Source organism: Microtus ochrogaster, chromosome 7, assembly GCF_000317375.1.
Source record: "Microtus ochrogaster isolate Prairie Vole_2 chromosome 7, MicOch1.0, whole genome shotgun sequence".
Classification (NCBI taxonomy): Eukaryota; Metazoa; Chordata; class Mammalia; order Rodentia; family Cricetidae; genus Microtus; species Microtus ochrogaster.
This window is the reverse complement of record NC_022014.1, coordinates 17,074,885-17,094,451: the sequence shown is the minus strand read 5'-3', so window position 1 is coordinate 17,094,451 and position 19,567 is coordinate 17,074,885. Positions and strand designations below refer to the sequence as shown.

The 19,567-nt window shown below is 47.1% G+C and overlaps 1 protein-coding gene across 1 annotated transcript in view; it reads right to left on the bottom strand.

Annotated features, from left to right (window-relative positions):
- Asic2 (acid sensing ion channel subunit 2) overlaps positions 1-19,567 on the bottom strand; it is a 1,090,353-nt gene that overhangs the window by 1,069,319 nt on the left and 1,467 nt on the right. The window lies entirely within an intron of this gene.

Below are 19,567 nucleotides of genomic sequence, written 5' to 3'. Positions count from 1 at the left end.
TTCTGCACGCCCAGGGTCAACCTGTTTCGTGTCTTCACTGACACACGTCCCTGGCTCTGGGATGTTCTCTTCCCCCCTTTTACCCATTAAAATTCCACTAGTGGCTTAGCAGTTACGCTAAGGACATGCTGCTCTTGCACAGGACCCAAGTTCAGATCCCAGCATCTGTGTCAGGCATCTCACAACTGCCTGGGAATGAAGCTCCAAGGGATCAGCTCTTCTGGTCTCTGTGGGCACTGGACTCACCCCCCCACACACACACACAAACATTAGTATATCTTTAAAAGTCCACTTCTCTTGGAGGATAAGCTAATATGCACCTTATTCACACAGTCATCCTAATAATCCCATTTGACATGGCTTACTCTCATCCTGCAATACTCCTTCTGATGCATATACCAGACAACTTCCAAACAACAGCTCCAAAGGGAAGTGTTTGTTCATATATCCATATCCCTGTGAACATAGGAGATCCCACCAAACATATGGGATAAGCCTTATCCATCATGGATGAATCAGGCCCTCAAAAAGAGAAAATGAATAAACACAGCAATGAATGAATGACAGCAGGTTGTGACTGCTCACTGTAGGTGTATGCTTGCTCCCCCACAGTGGGGACCTTGGCCAGCAATGTGCCCTTTGATTGACAAGCACTTTCCTACCAAATAAACTGAGTTGTATTTTTCCAGGAAAGCAACTTTAAGTTTACCCCCTGAAAGCATCATTAGCCTGGGCCAATGCTAATTCCGGGCTTTCATTAGCATGCATGAGAATTAGTGACCATGTGCATGCAGGTTAGAGGCAGGGGTGGAAAGGAGACTCTGTTTGGGGGCTATGAAATAAGGAATGCAAAGAGTCATAGTGTTATGCTGAGGTTCCTGGGTAGAGAGGTGCCTATTCTCACTGGGTACCTTCCCCAACCCACTTCCTGTGTGAGTGACAGCCCACTTCACTCCTACCTGCATCCCTTCAGGCTACATTAGTAAAATGCCACACACTGAGTGACTTAAAAACAACAGAAACATATTCTCATGGTTCTGGGGACTGAGGAGTTCATGATCAAAGGGGCGGCAGAGTGAGTGCTCGGTGGGGGTGCTTTCTAGCTGCACCCCTATGTGAAAAGGCAAGGGTCTCTCTTGGGCCTCCTTAAAAGGGCACTTACCCTACTCCAGAGGGCCCCACCACCAGGCTTAATTATTCTTCAAAGACTCTGCCTCCTAAGACCACTATCACCTAGAGTTAATGTCTTACCACATGATCCTGGAAGGGACTCATATCTTTGGATGCTCTTTGCACCAGAAATACTCCCATCCAGACTCAAAAGCAGTCAGTTATTGAATTGTCTAATTATCTGGAAAGCCAGGCTGGGGGCTGGAGAGTGTGGTGGTGCTCCACCCTGTCCTAGGTAAAGGCCTTCATGCAGCCCCTAGGGTGACAAAATGGGTGGGAGGACTAGGCAATTCTTTTTATCGACTGCACCGAGTACTGAGAAACAAGAAGAAAGGAGTGAGAGCAGCATCTGCTGGGTACTGGGAGGACACAGTGCTGTGCTCTCAAACACGTGTGCACAGTGCTCTAAACCCTGCCAACACGTAAGGAGGGCTCACTAGGTTCCTCCCATTCACTACCATTCAGGCTGTGATTGAGTTAGATTTCACAAGGGGAGCATCCTTTGCCACATGCCTCTTCTGCTCCTTCCAAGGAGGCTTGCTGAATGAGTTTACCAGGGACACCAAAAAGTAACACAAGCATTGTACCATATCCGGGAGAGATACTTGGTGGGGGTGAGAAGATAAGAAGGGACTAGATAAATTTGGGACAGAAAAATGGCCCAGCAGGTCAAGGCGCTTGCTGCCAAGCTTGAAAACCTGAGTTTTGTTCCTGGTCCCTACATGGTAAAAAGACAATTGAATCCCTCAAGTTGCCCTCTGACCTCCACATGCGCACCATTGCACACGCACATTCTCACACATGCATGTATGTATACACACACACGAATAAATGCTATTTTATAAAATTAAAATTAGAATCTTTGCAGTTGACAAACTTAACACTTTTGGATCTGTCATGTGGTGACAGCCATGTTCAAGCGCCCCCACTGCCTTATCTTGTGTAGCCAGGCTAGGTCCCTAAGGGTGACCCATGAGTGAGAGACAGAGAGCCTAGCTTTGGGATAGCATGGATTCTGTGGTTGCCACGGGTACAGCAAAGTTGTGCCCTAATGATCTCTCTCACTCTCCTACCACCCAAGCTCACTTCCCAGCCATTGTTCAACTCCCTCTAGTGCATACCTTCCCGCTTCTGTGCCCAGCTGGGAAGGAGTCATCACCCCAAGACCAGCGACTCTGCCTCACAGAAACTGGTACTTCAAGGGCAAGAAGAGGGTTTCTTTAGGAGCGGCTATGCTCGATCCAGCTGATGAGGGGGAGCTCTCCCTTAGGAAAAATGTCAGCTAATAAGAGTGGGAAGGACAGAATCGGAAATCACTATTTTGTAATCACCAATGTGAGCATCGACTCTGGTTTCTGATATTAGAGCAAATGGACCGTGAACAGGAAGTCACGCAGAATCATTTACCAGATGCAGAGAGATGATGTGAGGATGGGTGATGATGCAATGGGTGGCCCAGCAGTCTCTCCCTTAGATAGGTGATCGAAGCTTGCATGTCTAAAAGTGGGACAATCCCCTGAGAGACATTATTCCTGTCTGGTGGGGGTCAGAAGTTTGTAGTGTTATTTGAGGTCCTCTCTTGCAATAAACATTTAACTGAATCCGGTTAAGTTCTGAAAACTAACTCCTTCGCCGGGAGACATCCAGAGCAAGGAGAAACATGGCAAGTGGCACTATAAGGAAGAATCAGGCAGACTCAGGATGTGGAATAACTGGATATAACAACTGCTCTGAGAGACAACATTATTCATAACACTAAAAAGGTAAACAATTCAAGGGTACGTTAACTGACGGCTGGCAACATAAGATGTAATGCAGTCTTCGAGTAGAATAATATTTAGTATTTAAATGAAGTAATATACTGACACTACTGCAACACAGATAATCCCAGAAAACATTCTATTGGATGGAAAGTTTTCGTTGCAGGAAAAAAAAAAGATTAATATTTACCTGGGGCTAGAAGGATGGATTTGTAGAAAATTGAGAAAGTGAAATGATTGTTGATGGATAAAGGGTCTCTTTGGGGGGTGCTCCTAAAGTTCACACCTTTATGAGGACTCTAATACCTGGAATTATATACTTTATATCACTGATTTAAAATTAAATAACTGTATTAAGGGAGATACAAATTGCCTAGCTCTGCCACCTGGCTCCTAGGAACAGGAACACCCTACACAGTCATGAACACACCTGGCTCCCAGGAACAGGAACACCCTACACAGCCATGAACACACCTGGCTCCCAGATCCTGGTTCTAAATAGCATCCCCTGTTGACTCGAGTCTGAATTTGCTGATAATGTCTAATCACAGAGTGAAGAAAGAGAAAGATGAACTCAGACCAAGAGCTGGGCCAGAAATTCAATGTTCAGAGAACTCTGGGAAAGAGCAGAAGGACACAGGGGCCAGTGGAAAGGGCTTTCAAAATATGAGGAAACATGTTTCCAAGTAAATAATTATGTAAACAGAGTGTGCCTGCGGATAAAATAGAAGTTTGTTTAAGAGTCTATGCTGATGGAAAAAAATGAACAGAAAGGGGGGAAAGATCACTCTTTTCAGAAATCCAACTAACAAACACACATGGGATGGTGGTATCAGAAGGCCAGCATCTGCTGGGGATCAACATAATAATCCAGGCAAGAAAAGTTGATAGAGGATGAAACAGGGAGAAGAAGAGAAGAAAATGAAGTTTTCTGTGTGTCGTGGCATCTTCATCAAAAGTTCACACTACCAGGTTTAGGTATATGACCCCAGACAGGATGTAAAATTACTCAGTTTTCTGAAATCTCAGTCCTAGATACCTAACTGGGGGACCTGGGGGTGTTTCTCAGTGCCACAGTCGTGTGTCAGACCGTGGCCTCACTTCCTAGTACCACAAAAGAACAAAAGTGAATAAAATCTTAATTTGGGGTCTAAGCCAGAGGAAACATCAAAGCACCCAAGCTGAAGATCATTATACAAAACCAGCGACTCTGGATTGCAAAACATGCTAAGGTTATGAAAATCTAGGTGACACAAGGAAGGCTATGGTGAGGGGCCCAGAGTGGGATGTTTTAGCCATGAAGGGCTTGATTGCACCACTGCTGAGACTCCTGGGTAAAAAAGCACATGGGAATCCTCCATAGGAGTGTTGTGATGTTCGTGATGGCAGGTGTTACAAGAGTTTGTAAAAGGGGAAAATACAAGGAGAAAAGAAATCATGTAACAGTCTCCCATTGAGAGTTTAAGAGCTATGTAGCAGCTGGACCTTCTGGAGCTTTTGGTTACTCAGTGTAAATCCCTGTGTTTGTTTACCGCTCAGCCTCCCTCACCCAGTAGAGAGCTCCTGGAATTCCCCCACACAGGGTATTATTCATTTCACTTTCTCCTGAGCCTAGCGCAATGCCCAGGACATCAGTAGATGCTCACTGAGCCAATGAATCAGCGCATCAGGCAATGCACAGCTTCTGAGATTGGCTGGGAGAGCCCTTGTACATCCTTATTGTTGCTTATTTTTCCATAGCTAAAGTTGGAATGTTTCTCTTTGAAAACCAAAGAGAGTGTCTGCCTTGCAGCAGCAGACATGTGTCCTAAAGTGTCCTGCTTTATTGGCTCTGAGGAGTGACCTTCTTGCCTCTGTGCTCTGGGAAGAACAACGGCCCCTGTTTGTTTAATCCTGGCCCGTTGTGGCAGCCTTGACTGCTCAGCTATCACTCGTGATTCATGTGAATGTCACTTGACTCCCAGAGGTTTGCAGCCATAATTCAACATTTTGTTAATGGCCACTTAAAATGTCCCTGAAATAGCTAACAGGCCCAGGGGACAGAAGGTGTTCTTCTAGAAAAGCCATCCTTCCAGGAAGGCAGGAAGAAGCCTTGGCCCAAACTTTGAAAGACACAGTTGCTTGTCCCCTCTGAAGCTATGTCTCTTCCATCAATTATCTGTCACCCTTTCTGAGAAAAGAGGGGTAGGCATCACTTGGGGCTGGGCTGTAAGGGAGAAAGTTGAGAATCTGGGATACCTTAAGTTCCATGATGGGTATGACAGTCAGTACTAATCAACATGGCAGAACTCAAGAGTTCCTTGGGAGAGAGGCAATGCCTGCAGCCTATAGGAGTTATCTTGATTGCGTTCATTGAGGTGAGAAGACATGTCCACCATGGGTGGCACCATTCCCTGGTTGGCATCCTGCCTGCACAAATGGAGGAAGAGAAGGGAGCGAAAGCATGCACTCACCACTGTTTCTTCACTCACCCCTTGTCATGGGATGAGCTGTTTCAAGCTCCCACTGCCTTGGTCTCCCTGCCGGAATGGGGCACACCCTCGAACTGTGAACAAAAATAAGCTCCTTCTCCCTGACACAGCTCTCGTCAGAATAGTTTATCACAGCGTTATAAAAGAAACGAAGGCCATGGGCATGCTATATTCCCTACTGGGAATTTCTGCTCCAGAGAGAGGAGCTTCAACCACCATGGCCAGAAAGAGACCACAAGGGAACAAAGGCAAAACATCCCAAAAGAAACCCCCTGGATCAAAAAAAAAAATAGCAAAGAAGAGAGGGGAATACATAGATCTGTATCAGGAGGCAGAGTCTTTGTGTAGGTGGAGATGGCGAGCGAGAAAAGAGCAAGAAGAAACTCCTGCAGGTTATGCTCAATTATGCCATAGCGTTCAGATAGTCTCATTCTCACAAACTCTAATTAAATCACTTGCCCAAGTTCACCCATGTAATATGCAATCGTAACACTGAATCCTAAAGTTACCCAAATATTTTTATGAACTGCTAGTGTCACTCTAGGGCCTCTCTGCCATCTGAAAGTATGGCCGTTTGAACACACTCGGACTGGACATTTAAAATCAAGTCACTGAAGGAGAGGCAGAGGAACTGTTTGGCCTTCCCTGTGCAATCCTGGATAGGAGAGATCAAAAGCCCACACACAGAGCAGAGCAGGTGGAAGGTCAGAACCAACACAGGCCCGTGCCCAGCTCCCAGAACTCTGGGGCTTGTGATGTGCAAACATTACTACTCCAGGATTCAGTTCCCATCTTGCCCTGGAAGAGGGAAGTGCAGTCTGCAGAGTGGATGCATAGCTCCCAACTGTGTTCCGGGGAACAGCAGGAGAAGGCATGCTGTCCATCTTTGGCGACCCACACTTCATCACAGTAAAAGCGGACCTGGCTCCTTTCAGAAGCAGCATCTTCTGACTGTGGGTGTTGATCTCTCTCTCTCTCTCTCTCTCTCTCTCTCTCTCTCTCTCTCTCTCTCTAAGGCTGGAGTCAGAGCTAGACAGTGGTCACGGAAAGCTGGGATGCTATCTTGCAAGCCCACACCTCTCATGAAGTCTCAGCCACAGAACACTAAGGCTGCCTCTGTCTCCTCCATTAACCTACCCCAGAGCAAGGGGTGCTGTGAGAACCAGGTGGCTCACTGGGTGACTGAGCCCCGCAGCTGGGACAACCCTCAGACTCTGTCCCTTCCTTAGCTTCAGTTCCAGCTACTTCCAATGCCAGATGCCAAGGCAAGGTGTACCCTGGAAAGCAGAGAACTTTGAGTGTAAATTCTAAAGCTCTTGGCCCCTGTTCTGAAGACCTGCTGATGAGCCATCTTGCCTTCACTCACCACTGTACAGAAAGCCAGGAAGCCCAGTGCCTCTCCAGAGGAGCCTCAGAAGCCGTCATGGAACATGGGTTCTGATACTCCATGCTTCCTTCTGTCTGAGAAGCCTTCACCCTGTCACTGAACCTTTCCGAACTTCGCCTGTATTCAGCTGTGAAACAGAAACAGCACTGTGTAGTAATTGGATCGGCGGGGCTGCGTCCCCAGCACCCTGCTGCCCGCAAGGCTAGCTTTACCCGAAATAATTACACGGACACTGTATTCATTTAATCACTGCTTGGCCATTTCTATCTAGCCTCTTCTAGGCTAACTCTCGCACCTGGACTAGCCCGTCTCTAATAATCTGCTGTAGCCCACAAGGTGGCTTACCAGGGAGATTCTAGCCTATGTCCATCCTGGGTCGGAGCTTCATCACGTGTGCCTCAGAGAGCAGAGCTCTCGCCTCTGCCCGCAAGAGTGGAGAGTGGAGCATCATGTCTCTCTGAGGCGTCTGCCCCCGAGAGGAGAGCTGTCGAGTCTCTGAGCTCACTTCCTCTTCCTCCCAGCGTTCTGCTCCGTTCACTCCTCCCACCTACGTTCTAACCTATCAGGGCAAGCAGCTTCTTTATTTAATCAACCAATGACCTTCCTCCATCAGCACTGCATCTTCCATTGTCAGAACTGCTGTGAGGACCAAGCAGCAGCTCATGAGGCAGTGCTCCTTAACCTTTCTCTACTTTGCCACCCTAAAAAGTTTTGCCCAAGTCAAGATGCACAGGTATGAAAAATAGGTACTCTCATCAAACATTTATTCACAAATATGATAAGGAAATGAATTTTCAAACAATTATTTGCAATCTAGGGAGATGGCTCAGTGGTTAAGAGTAACAACTGTTGTTCTAGAGGACCTAAGTTCAATTCCCACATGCCTGCTCACAACCATTTCCAGGGGACCCAATGCCCACTTCTTGCTTCCATGGTTACTACATGCATGTGGTGCACAGACAGACATACATACAGGCAAACACTCATAATCATAAAAAAAGAAATATCAATTTCTTGGTGTGCATGGAATTTTCCATTTGTTAAAAATGAATGGAAATTTCCATACTAATGAGATGTTTGCATTTGTTTATTTTTACAAATAGAGTTCAATCTTGACTGAATATTTGATATTGTGAGCCATAGAGCACTTTCGACATTTTTCAGAGTTGATGGATGATATTTTGACTTTATAATCATCAACACGGAGACTACTACTTGCTGGAATGTGTAGCAAAACACAGCAGAAGTTTAAGGTCATTTCAGAAGTTGTTGGAAATCCCATCCTAATCCAAAGCCAAAATTCATTTAATGATTTTTTTTAATGAAACTCAAGTTAGCAATTCAAAACAGCAACTTTTAACATCAAACATTCTAACACAATGGAATCCAAAGATAGACGAATTTGACACTTACATGCTGAGGAATCATGGTAGGGAAATAGTAAGAGTCATGACTTTCTATAATTAAACCATCGCATTTCTGTAAGAACAGAAACTCCGTATATACAGTGCACGGTACAGTCTGGAATCCAAGCACGGGTATCTGGAGCAGAGTTCACTGGCTTTGCACAGCATGGTGGCGATGTGCACGGTGCACGGGCTGTGCATTCTGAACCACCTGCACTGAAGCTGTGGAATGCAACACCAGGGACTACTTCCAGAAATCCTCCAGTTTCGTTACACATTTTATTTGAAATTAAAGTTTGGTCATTGTATATCCAGAGTCTTTTACTGTTACTCAACTGTTCATGACCCTCACATATGTGAACCCATGTGAAACCATGATCCACAGTTTTAGACACTGACTGAGGACTGGAGAGACTGGAGAGTTTATGACTTAGACACAATTCTTGGGTTTAGGGTGCTAAAAGCTCCTCAGGTATAGGAGTTTGGAAAAAGGCTGGGCTGGCAAGGAGAACGCCCTGCCCAGGAGCACAACCTGACAGACAACCAAGCTAAAGAAGCAAGTTAGATTCTTTCAGCGCATAGGGCATCTGGAGCGAGACTACTCAAATCCCACTTCCACACATTTCTGTCTAAGTACAGGACAGGAGTTTTTGCTTCATTTCTGCCCTCACTGAACAAACCTAACAGAGCCCTGTATTCCATAGGGCTGCTGGGGAAACCGGGTGAACTTTGACCACATCCACTCTGACACGAGTGTCTGGAACATTCAGAAATTACTAGCACTCACTAGTAGATTTTATAAACTACACTGCCCTGGACCATTGGAGGGAATTCAGCTTTGGCATGGTCTGTGTGTGTGCATTAGCTTGTGTTCAACTGCAGCTGCGAGTAGGTGCCTGGCTTGTTCCCAGCCTCACTCCCCTCCCTCTCTTGAGACCCTCCTAATGCTACATTGTCAATATGGATTTAAAAGCAAATCCTTCTGTCCCCGGATCTCCTGTCAGTATCCCCCCATTTATCTCAGGAATAATAAAATTAACAGCATCAGGCCTGAGGATGTATCCCAGTTGGTAGAATGCTTGCCTAGCATGCAGAACAGCCTGGGTCCCATTCCTAGCACTTCATATACTGGGACTGGTGCCACATGTTTTTTTTATCCCAATGCTTGTAGGTAGAGGCAGGAGGACAATGAGTTCAAGATCACAGTCAGCTACACAGGAAACTGGAGTGGGTAGAAGCTGCATGAGACCCTGTGAGCAAAATCATTAAAGCAGATATTCTGTACCCGGCCAATATGAGCCTTATTTATTTCATCTGGTCACTATAAGCATGCTTGTGAAGCGCCAGTATTGAGATGTTGTTATTTAGTAGATGAGGAAATAGAGGCCTGGAAGGGCTAAATGATTCATGCAAAGTCACATCTATCTCTCTGAACACTCACATGCCTGACTCTGGCCACTGTTAATGTGACCAGAGGCAACAGTACCCCTCTTTGCTGTTGTTTCAGGTGCCAGAGCCCCTTGCCTCTTTGACACTGCTGTGCTTCCCTGGCTTGGATATCTGTTAGGTTGTCTGCCACCAGTGCCTGAGCACGGCATTCTCCTTGTAGCCTAGTCTTCTTCCTGGATGCTATAGCTGAGGATGCTTCTAACATCCTAACCCCAGGCAAGTCTCCTCAGCCCTCAGTGTGAAACTAGACTTAAACCTTCCTCTGTGGGGTAGGAACTAGCACCCAGAATCTATGACAAATTCCAGGATCTGCCTCTCAATAAGCCCCACAGACACATTTTGGAATGGTCAGACTATTAACTGCCACTACCGTGGCTGGCTTCCAGCACCCCGCTCTTCCCGTGTTCTCCCTAGATGAATCCACTCTTTTATCTCGGAAGACACCATTCTTCTTCCTGGCATCCATCAGAGGCATTTAGCTTCAAAGCTTCATGGTATCGGGCAGTGGGTGGATCTGTAATTTGGGTTGCCAGTTGCACTCATCAGCACTCCTTTCCAATGCCCTCCATCAAAGGCTCTTACCCCCATCCTCAGCTATCTATTCGGGAAAGAAAGAAATCAAACACTCTCCCAGTTGGAAGTAACATCAGAGGTCATTAATCTAATCCTTTACCAGACGTCAATCCCTGCCTAGAGGTGATCCCTTAGCTTTGGTTAGACCTAAGGGGCAGAGGGCGGGCAGAGCTAAGGTGCTCTAGACTCCCAGGATAAGTCTTTCCAATCAGGTGATAACCAGCTCTCTGAACTCCCACCCTCCACCCAGCAGCTCGAGCTCTGCACCCCTGGCCTCTCTCCGGGAAGGTCCTGTTTCCATTTTCTATGATTGTTTTCTAAGTGTTTGGAGACAGCAATCACATTGCCCTTGAGTCACCAGCCTCCCATTTGAGCCTGAACAGTAAGAGTCCTTTCATACACTCCTCCATCACTCATGGCTCCTGTGATATATGAGTAGCATCACCCTGCTCAGCCTCCGTCCCTCACCACCTCCCACTTCATAGACGGGCTCAACCCACTGCCAGTATCAAAGGCGATAGCCTCCTCCTTGAAACCAGGTGGAGGCACAACCAAGGAGCTATGTCGGGGAATGCTGGGAGGGGGCTTTCAAGGGGAACTGTGGGATCTGGAAAATGATAACACGGGGGCCAAGGAAGATGTGCACTAGAATAAAAACAGCTTACGGATAGACAGCAGCTGACTGGGAAAACCCTCCCCCACCCGGAAGAGGAGCAAGCCAGCAGAGCCTGGAACAGTGAAGCCCAACCCCAGAGATGCTTGGTTGAGGTCTGAATAATGGTTTTTGGAAACCATCATAGGTCCCATGTTGAAGACGCGGATCTCAAAAGCCTGGGGTTTAAAGGATGCTTAGTGTGGGCATCTTCCTATGTAAGTCATAGCTGAGATCAATCTCCATGTTACCAAACAAACGAAGGAGGACAAAGTCAGGGATACATGGTTATAGGCTCCCCAGGAGAGCCAGAGATGAGGTCTTGAGCAGGTGGGTTACTGACAAGTATTCTCAGAAAAAAAAAAAAAAAACTGAAGTAGAGAGCGAAACAGGCTGGAGGAAGATGAAATTAAGCCTAGATGCTCAGCCTGACTCCACAGGAAGCGTAGAGGATGAATTTCACCACTGGACTGCAGAGGGGCCAGATACCTGTGACTAGGCGTTTTGTACTCTTCACGTCATCACTGACCACAGTCTGCCCCCAGGGGGCTGGGAGGCTTATAGTAAGCCACCCCCAAAAAGGCACAGTGGTCTGCGCTTTAATAAGCTACTCTGCCCACAGTAGCTTTCTAGGGCATCTCTGTGGACCACTTACACAAGATACTCTTACCAGTCCATACCTGTAAGACCCAGAGCAGATCCAGGTTCACACCTGCTGTGCTAGTAAGGACCAGAAACTTGGTTAGATGGAGAACCTACAGTCAGACACACAGGCCTCCTGGACGGGATTCTGAGAGTATTGGTTCGGTGCCCCTCACTCTGACTGCAGTCACCCTGTGCACCTGTGCGCTTCTGCTTCTATTGCACAGATTTAAATAAAAGCAAATCAATCAATAGCTAAGCGCACTAGGTTGAAAAGTAACATCAGAGTCCTCCCCCCAGTCTTGGTGTAAGCAGAGGTTTTTTAAAACAAACGCAGGACAAGGAGTTGTCCTTGGAAAGCACCTAGTTCAGCCCACTCATTCTACTTCTGGGGAAACTGGGGCTCACAGAGGCTCATTATCCATCAATGGTGGTCAAATGCATTCTTTCTCTGCTGCATGCTTAATTTCTTCCCAGCATTCATTTCAATGACCATTAAGTAAACCTTCACAGAGTATGCCTAAAGCCCTAGAACAGGAAATGCTATGGGAAGGAAAGGTACTTTAGTATCAGAGAATGATGCCTCAGGGGATGTTCCTTGGGAAAGCCTGTCTTCCTGTCTTTAAACATGGATTTCTCCCAGAGATTTCAGATTTACCAAATAGTCAATGTGGTGTATGTCTGCTTGTTGGCCGCAGCTGCTGCCTGGCTACCAGAAGCCAAGCCTATAAGGGTTAGTTTGAAGAGAAATGCATGGAAAGTGTGATATATGAATCTTCAAACTTGCAGGAGCCACACAGCCTGCTAGGTTCAGGTTATGATAGAGCATGGGTCAGATGTCCTGGCTGCCCACATTTGATATTTCAACCAGACTCCTTCAACCACGAGCATATAAATTGAGAAAACACAAAGCCAGACTTGAGCATCAGGCTTTCGGTCCTTTGAAAGGAATGAGAAGCTTGCTGCCTGGAAGCATGAACTGTTCTAAGAAGCACCGCCTCCAGCGGCAAGCTTGATACTAAAAGCTACCAATTTGTTCTTTGAGGGAGTGGGTTTGGATATGGGGTGGTGGTAGTAGGGGAGGATCCTATCTCAGCTCCTCCTATGGAAATTAGCAGCAAAGTAGATTTGGTTTATAAAAAGTATTTTAGAACTTAAGTCTACTGAGGGAAAGATTTTCTGTAGAACTAGAAGACAGGGATGTTTTCTAAGCAAACAAGCTGTTTGCTAGCTTGCATGTTCTCTCTTTCATATGTGCTTGTGTGTTGTGTATCCATGCATGCATGTGTGTTTGCATGTATATTCATGTACGTGTATGTAGGTGTGCTTGTACATATGGAATGCATATGGAGGCCCATATGTTAGGAGCTTTCCATTATCTTTCTATGTCTTATTCATTGAGTCAGGAACTTACAATTGAGCCCAGAGCTCACAATAAGACTAGTCGAGTCAGCCAATTTGCTCTGGAGATCCTCTGCTAGTCTACTGGGTACTAGGATTACAAAACAGGGCCCCATGCCCACCTGGGGTTTTCTGTGGATTCTCAAGATTTGAACTTGAGTCCTCACATTTAGAGGGCAAGTTCTTTATCCGCTGAGCCCAGACTCCTCTTTTATCAACAGCTCTGGAGGTAGAAAAATTCCGAAGGAAGGAGACAGAGATCTACACATCCGCCCAGCAAGTTACTGGGCGTTAGATGAGAGCTGTGCAGCTTTTCTCTCCAAGGCATCAGAATGAGTCATCCTAACAGCTCTAAATCACAGCCTTATCCCATCGGCACAACAGAAAAGATGCAGCATGCCCCCAGAGCTTTACCTCCAGACAGCCCACAATCTACCAATCTCCAACCCGGAAAACTAGACCCGGAGGTCGGCATCACAGAGACCTCATGGCCAGCACAGCCCAGCTTGCTCTCCAGGGCATGCTAAAGGCTCACAGGTGCTGAGCCTCCTAGGGATATTTGAGATCATCTAATTTGTATTACTGCTGTGTTAGATCATTTTGATGTAAAGTCCAGCCTGCACAGGTGGCAGAGACCCAGAACTTACACCTGTGGGCTGAGGCCTGCAGTGTAGACAGCTGTATAAGGAGAGCAGAACTGGGGCTCACTGAGGATTGGGGTGGGTTTCATTCAGGAACTCTGACTCAGTGTGCAAGAACAGGTCTCCAGTCTAGGCCAGAAAGCACTTAGTAAACAATGGGACCAAGACAACACACCATAAAATGCATGATAATAGCAATACATTGCCATCAAAGGAGAGTAATTGAAGTTCACCGTGACATTAAAATATAAGACACTGACATTAATTGGGTACATACCACACAGCACACGTTGCACCATATACACAGAAGCTATGATACCAGCCCAGAGAAACACACATTCATACAAATCATGTGGCTGAAAGGAAATATCCTCAAAAATACCAGAACATTGCAAGTGGCAATTTCCATTCCTTCCTCCCCCTTATTTCTCTTGATTGTCAATTTTTCTTCAGTGGCTGTGGATTGTTTTTATAACCAGGGAGCATAAGAGTACTAATAAGTACTCGCTCCACCAGATCAAACCAAATTCCAGATACATGTATGGAAGAGAGAGGCTGAAAGACGTGCATTCTACTCCATATGAGCCTTTCATCTGCGGCTGTCTGCCTACTGAATACAGACTTTGAGGATACATTTTGAGAGATGCATGCTAAGAAGCTGTGGGTCTTCAGAATGTGTAGATGAATGAAAACACTGAGGGGTAGAATTGTCACATGTAGCCAAGATTGGCCTCAAACTCAATGTGTATTTGAGGATGCCCTACAACTCCTGATCATTCTACTTTTTTTATGTGTATTAGTGTTTTACCTGGATGTGTGTCTGTGTTACCACTACATGTGTGCCTGGTACCCATAGAGGCCAGAGGAATCCATCAGATCCTCTGGAACTAGGCTTACGGATGGTTGGAAACACCATGCAGCTGCTGGAAATAGAATCTGGGTCCTCTGGAAGATCATCCAGTGCTCTTAAGCCAGTGAACCATCTCTCTAGCTCCATGTGTGGAATCTCTTAAAGAGATCAAATTCAAAGACATCAAGCAAGATGATGATGACCAGAGGCTGGAATGGTCAGGTAGGAAGACTGGAGATCAAAGGACATGGCATTTCAGGAAAAGTAAGTTCAAGATACTTACTTACTCTTATTGTTAATAACAATATCCCATATATTTGAAAATAAGAGCGATTTTAGATTTCACGTGTTCTCAACCTACATACACACACCCATACAGAAGATAAGTATGCATGGTAATGCATGAACTAAGTTGCTTAATAAAACTTTTTAGACATGTAAGTAATATATATGAATACATAGCATCATGTTACACATCATAGCATCTACATTTTTTAATCAATTTGAAAACAAATTTAAAAACTATCAGTGATTTAAAAAACTTAGGAATTGAATTCATTTATCTTCAAGGTCCCTTTTAGCATCAACACTTCATGCTTCTCCCAGAAGGAAAGCATCATGCCATGTCTGCACCAAGGGCAGGTAGAGTATGTGATGCTTAGAAGACAGACGAGGAAGGGGGATCTAGATGGCGGCACTGTGGAGGGAGAAGGCTGCAGTTATGTCCAAACTGGATTCTGAAGGTAACATAGCATTGAAAGATACAACCAGGTAGAGTACAAAAGATATAGAGTAAGGAGGGCCCATGAACTAGGACTATGGGCAAATTCAGGTATAGATAGCGGCTAAACCAGTGAGGATTTGCCTGGTCTCAGCAGGATTGTGAGACCCTCTATTTGACACAATATTTGCAGAATTTGTTCTGAGAGTAGCCCCAGGCTGACTGGGGTAGAGGTGGGCTGTGATTGCACAGACTTGGTCTTCTTGGATTGTTGGTGCACCTTAGACCCTGTTTGATAGGCAAGGGGATAACCATACAGATAAAAACATGGAACACAGCAAGCAAAGCTACTCTACACGTGGTCCAGAGCATACTCCACCCATGTCAGGGTGTGCTGCCTGGAGGCGAGTTGGGAAGTGTGAGGTGAAACATGGAGGCCTGGCCAGTGCATATGAGACAAGTTCAGGGTGCCAAGCAAGATGAGGAGCCCTGGAAACAGTGATAACACAGTGGGTGCCTGTGCTCTGATGCTGCTGCAGTCATGGGCGAGTTCTAAGATCCAGACTCCAGCTCAAGTTCAGCTAGCAGTCCCTCGGGTACTACGTGGAGCAAGCTCCACTTCCAGCTGAGTCTTGGGAGTTACTGGTCCTACTTCAGAGATGGGAAAACTAGAGCTAAGCAAACTAATGCTAGTTCCCACCACCACAGAATTAGAACCCTAGCTCAGATTGTTTCTCAAAGCCCACGTCCATGCATACTTCTGTGTAGTGAGGTGTGATTAGACTAGCTTAGTTAGAGACCTATGTGGCCTCATCAAAGAATCCCAAAGACACAACCTTCCTCAGCCTCCACCTCCACCATTTCTATAATGTTGCATGCTGTAGGGTAGTAAGATCCATTCAGTGGGGGGAGGAAAGCCAAGCCTTTCCTGAGAAATCTCACATTGAAAACATAAATAATACCCCTAATGATGGACAGGTTAAGTGTGAAAGTGGAACGGTCATTCGCATTCGTGGACCTGAGCACAGGTGAACCCGAATGTGACTAAGCAAAGAGATGACATAAGGCTCTGTCGCATGCTAATCAAAAATGATGGGAATTCGCCCAGCAGCTGTAGTCAGATCCAGGCTCCGACAGGACATCCTCCCCTCGAGCAGCTCCCTCTCTGGAGGATAAGTTTCCACCAGAGAAAGGAGTGGCCCTCCCACCTCCCTGCCCTCATGGTTGCAGCAATTCCTCATCCTTCTGATGCCTGAAAACAGTGGGGGCAGGCGGGACAACAAAAGCCCTGTTACAAACACCCGCTAAGAACCTCAGCCCACAGGTATGCAGCTGGCAAAACCACGACTTCCTCATACGCTTTTTCTTTCAACAATACTGTGGGTTAGATGGCCAAGGTTAGGTGAGTGAGTACCCATCTAGAGAGCATGCAAGGGAACAAAGAAACAAGGATGGTGCAGGGCTTCAAACCCATTCCTACCACATTGGCCTTGGACTCAGCTCACAGAGTCACAACTCCCATCAACTACCACATCATCCCCTTTCTACTCTGGGTCACTGGGGTCACCTCCTCTGAGTAGAAGGCCCAGAATCAAATCTTTCTTATGGTTTACCATTAAGAAAATCCACAGACCTCTCTGAAGTCAGACTGCTCCAGGGAGAGGGCTCAGGGTTTATCTGCATAGGCAGAAGAGCATGCCTGCTTACTTGGCACTCAGCATTCCACACCTGGCTTCCTGGGGACTTTGAGTCTCCACGAACAACCTTCTTTCACTCCGCTAGAATCACAGCTCATTCACTAATTAAAGGGTATTACACACTTCATTGCACACCAGCTAAGAACTTGGAAGAAGGGAGCGTGTGCTACAGCATTTGTCCTGGAGATGATGCTCTGGGCTATACAGAAAAATCAAATTCAGAAAAAGAGCATCCCCAACACTTAAATTCTCTAATAAGTCGGGCATGGTGCTTAGAGAAAGAAGGCACCCGGTGTGTCATAACCCCCAGCAGCACTTGTAAGAAAGCCCACTGGAGAGGGATGGCCATCCCAGAATGAGGGAGGGGACTGGGGAACAGGCTTCTCCAACAGCTAACTTAGTAGGCTCATTGCTGATGTGGGACTCTGAGAAAAGCTTGCCTAGACCCAAGTTCCAAAGAGCACAAATGTGTGTCAGAGGGTCTTGAACACGTTCCCCCTATCATATTACCCCAAACAGAGGCTGGCATAGGTGCCCGTTGTCACCCATTGGTGAAGACCAGCTTCTGATCACATACCCAGCATGGGTGCCATTCTGACATCCCTGAGCAGACAGAAGAGAACACCAAAGGGCTCCCTCTCTTTAGCTCTTGGAGATGTTCCACACAGGGGGGTCAATCCAAGGATGGGCACTCAAATAGAAGAGTTGAGGATTTGCAGAGACTAACAGTTAATGTATGCCACTAACCAGAGAATCACCTTGTCTGCAGGCAGCTTCAATGTTTCTGAGGGTCAGGAGCTCAGGTAAGGATTTAAGTCCTGACTTTGGGTGACTTGGGATACCAGCAATTCAAATGATGTGCCAAATACAGACAAGCAGCCTGAGATTCTAAACAGAACTTGGGCATGAACATAGCTACCAGTCAGCCATGCCATCATGAGGATGTTTTTGAGAATGCTTAAAGACTCGTCCCAGGGTCTGCTGCCCAGGACAGCTTCCCTGAGGCACCCTGCATCTGTTGTCTGTGGGTACCATGTTTGTGCAGGCAGACAGAGGAAGAGCGGAATGCACGTTCAAGCTCACAGTACAGCAATGAGACTGAGCGTTGCCAGGCACTAGAAAGCATGGGCTGGAACACAGTGATGGTTTCAGCCTCCAAGAATAAGGCATTTTCCCCATCCCTCCCCAAGGCCCCTCAGACATCATTTGTGCATGACATATTTTAGGATCCTCTTTGCTCCTTTAAGAAGGGCTGGCCGCTTCCTTCTCCGGCTCAGACTGGCTTCATCTTTAGCAAACGCTGCTGTCAGTTTGGCTGTGCCCTTCCTTGGAATGTTTAAAAGGGATAATAATACAAAACGGCTCCCCCAGGAAACAGCTCTAGCACACAGGCTGTGAGAAGCAATGCCCCTGGCACTCTGGGCGCTTCCAGAATGAGAGACAGCCAACAGCAAGTGCAGAGGCTGAAGGCAGAGCCGGGCTGGAACATAAAGAGAACCTCGGAGCAAGAGGCAGGTGGCTCTGAGAGGGGGTGGGAAGGGCTGCCTATGGGAAAGGGAGGGAATGTCTTAATGAGGCAGAGCACCCCAGACAAGTGCTGACGACACAGTCCGGTTCCCTTGATGACGGCTGTGCCTGCCATCCTTAACTTGTCACTGCATTTTGGCTCAAGACTCCTTCCCCTGCCCCAGGAAGCTGTAGGGGAAAGCAGACATGCTGGGCTGCAGGAGGACCCCACAATTCCTGATCCCCTAGACTTGCCTGGCACTGTGGAAGAGTTGGCAGCTACTGTCTGACCTGTTACACCAAGTTATGCCTATCAGCCCACGAATTGGGCTGAGGACTCTAAGGGTGACAGATCTAAGCCCGTCCTTCCCTCTCAGCCCCATCTGGCAAACTCATCCTGAACGTAATCCACATCCTCTTTACTCCCCTCCAGGCTTTCCAATCCCACAGCTGCTTGCCCCCCTCCCCACACCCTCCTCCTGCACCCACGTTGGGAAGCAATTGTACACAGAGAAAACGAGCCTTCGTGTTTCAAGCTCAAGCTCCCAGACAGACAAGCCAGTCTCCAGGACCTCCTCGCCGCATCTGTCATCTCTGCCCACCCTCTATAGAAACCTCTACCCTGACTCGCCTCTCTGCCCCAGCACCATGGACAGCTCACGGCTTTGCCCTGCCTGCAGGAGGACCAGAAGGACCCTCTCTGGGAGTCCTCTCCTCTCCACACAATTCAGGCAAGGAAAGGATGGAGAGTGCCTTCCACACCTCTGCAGCATCACCTGCTCAGTGAGCTCCCACAGCCACGGGAGTCATTCAGGCTGTCTGGGGCCCCACACCCCCTCCTGTGACAGCTTTAGCTCCAGCCCAGCCCACAGGATGCAGAGCCTGATGCCACTTCCGAGCATAGAGAGAAGGAAAGAGGGAGAGGGGATAGAGAAAGAGAGAGGAGAGGATGCCGTCTCACCAATGACAAGCTGTTCCTGTCACACAGCTCGGACATCAAGCACCCTGGACAATGGACAGCACAGGCCTTTTTCCTCTGACTGGGAGTAAGCCCAACTCAGCACTCCCCAACAGCAAGCCCCCTGTAGATCTCCAATCTGAAAGGACTGCAGTACTCACCTGGCAGGTAACCTTATCTACAAACAGATCCAACAACCTCTCACCAACTACTCTTTGGCCTTCAGCTAGGTCTCTGGCCTCACTCCCGCATGGCAGAGACCCCAAGTCAGACAGAAGGCCAC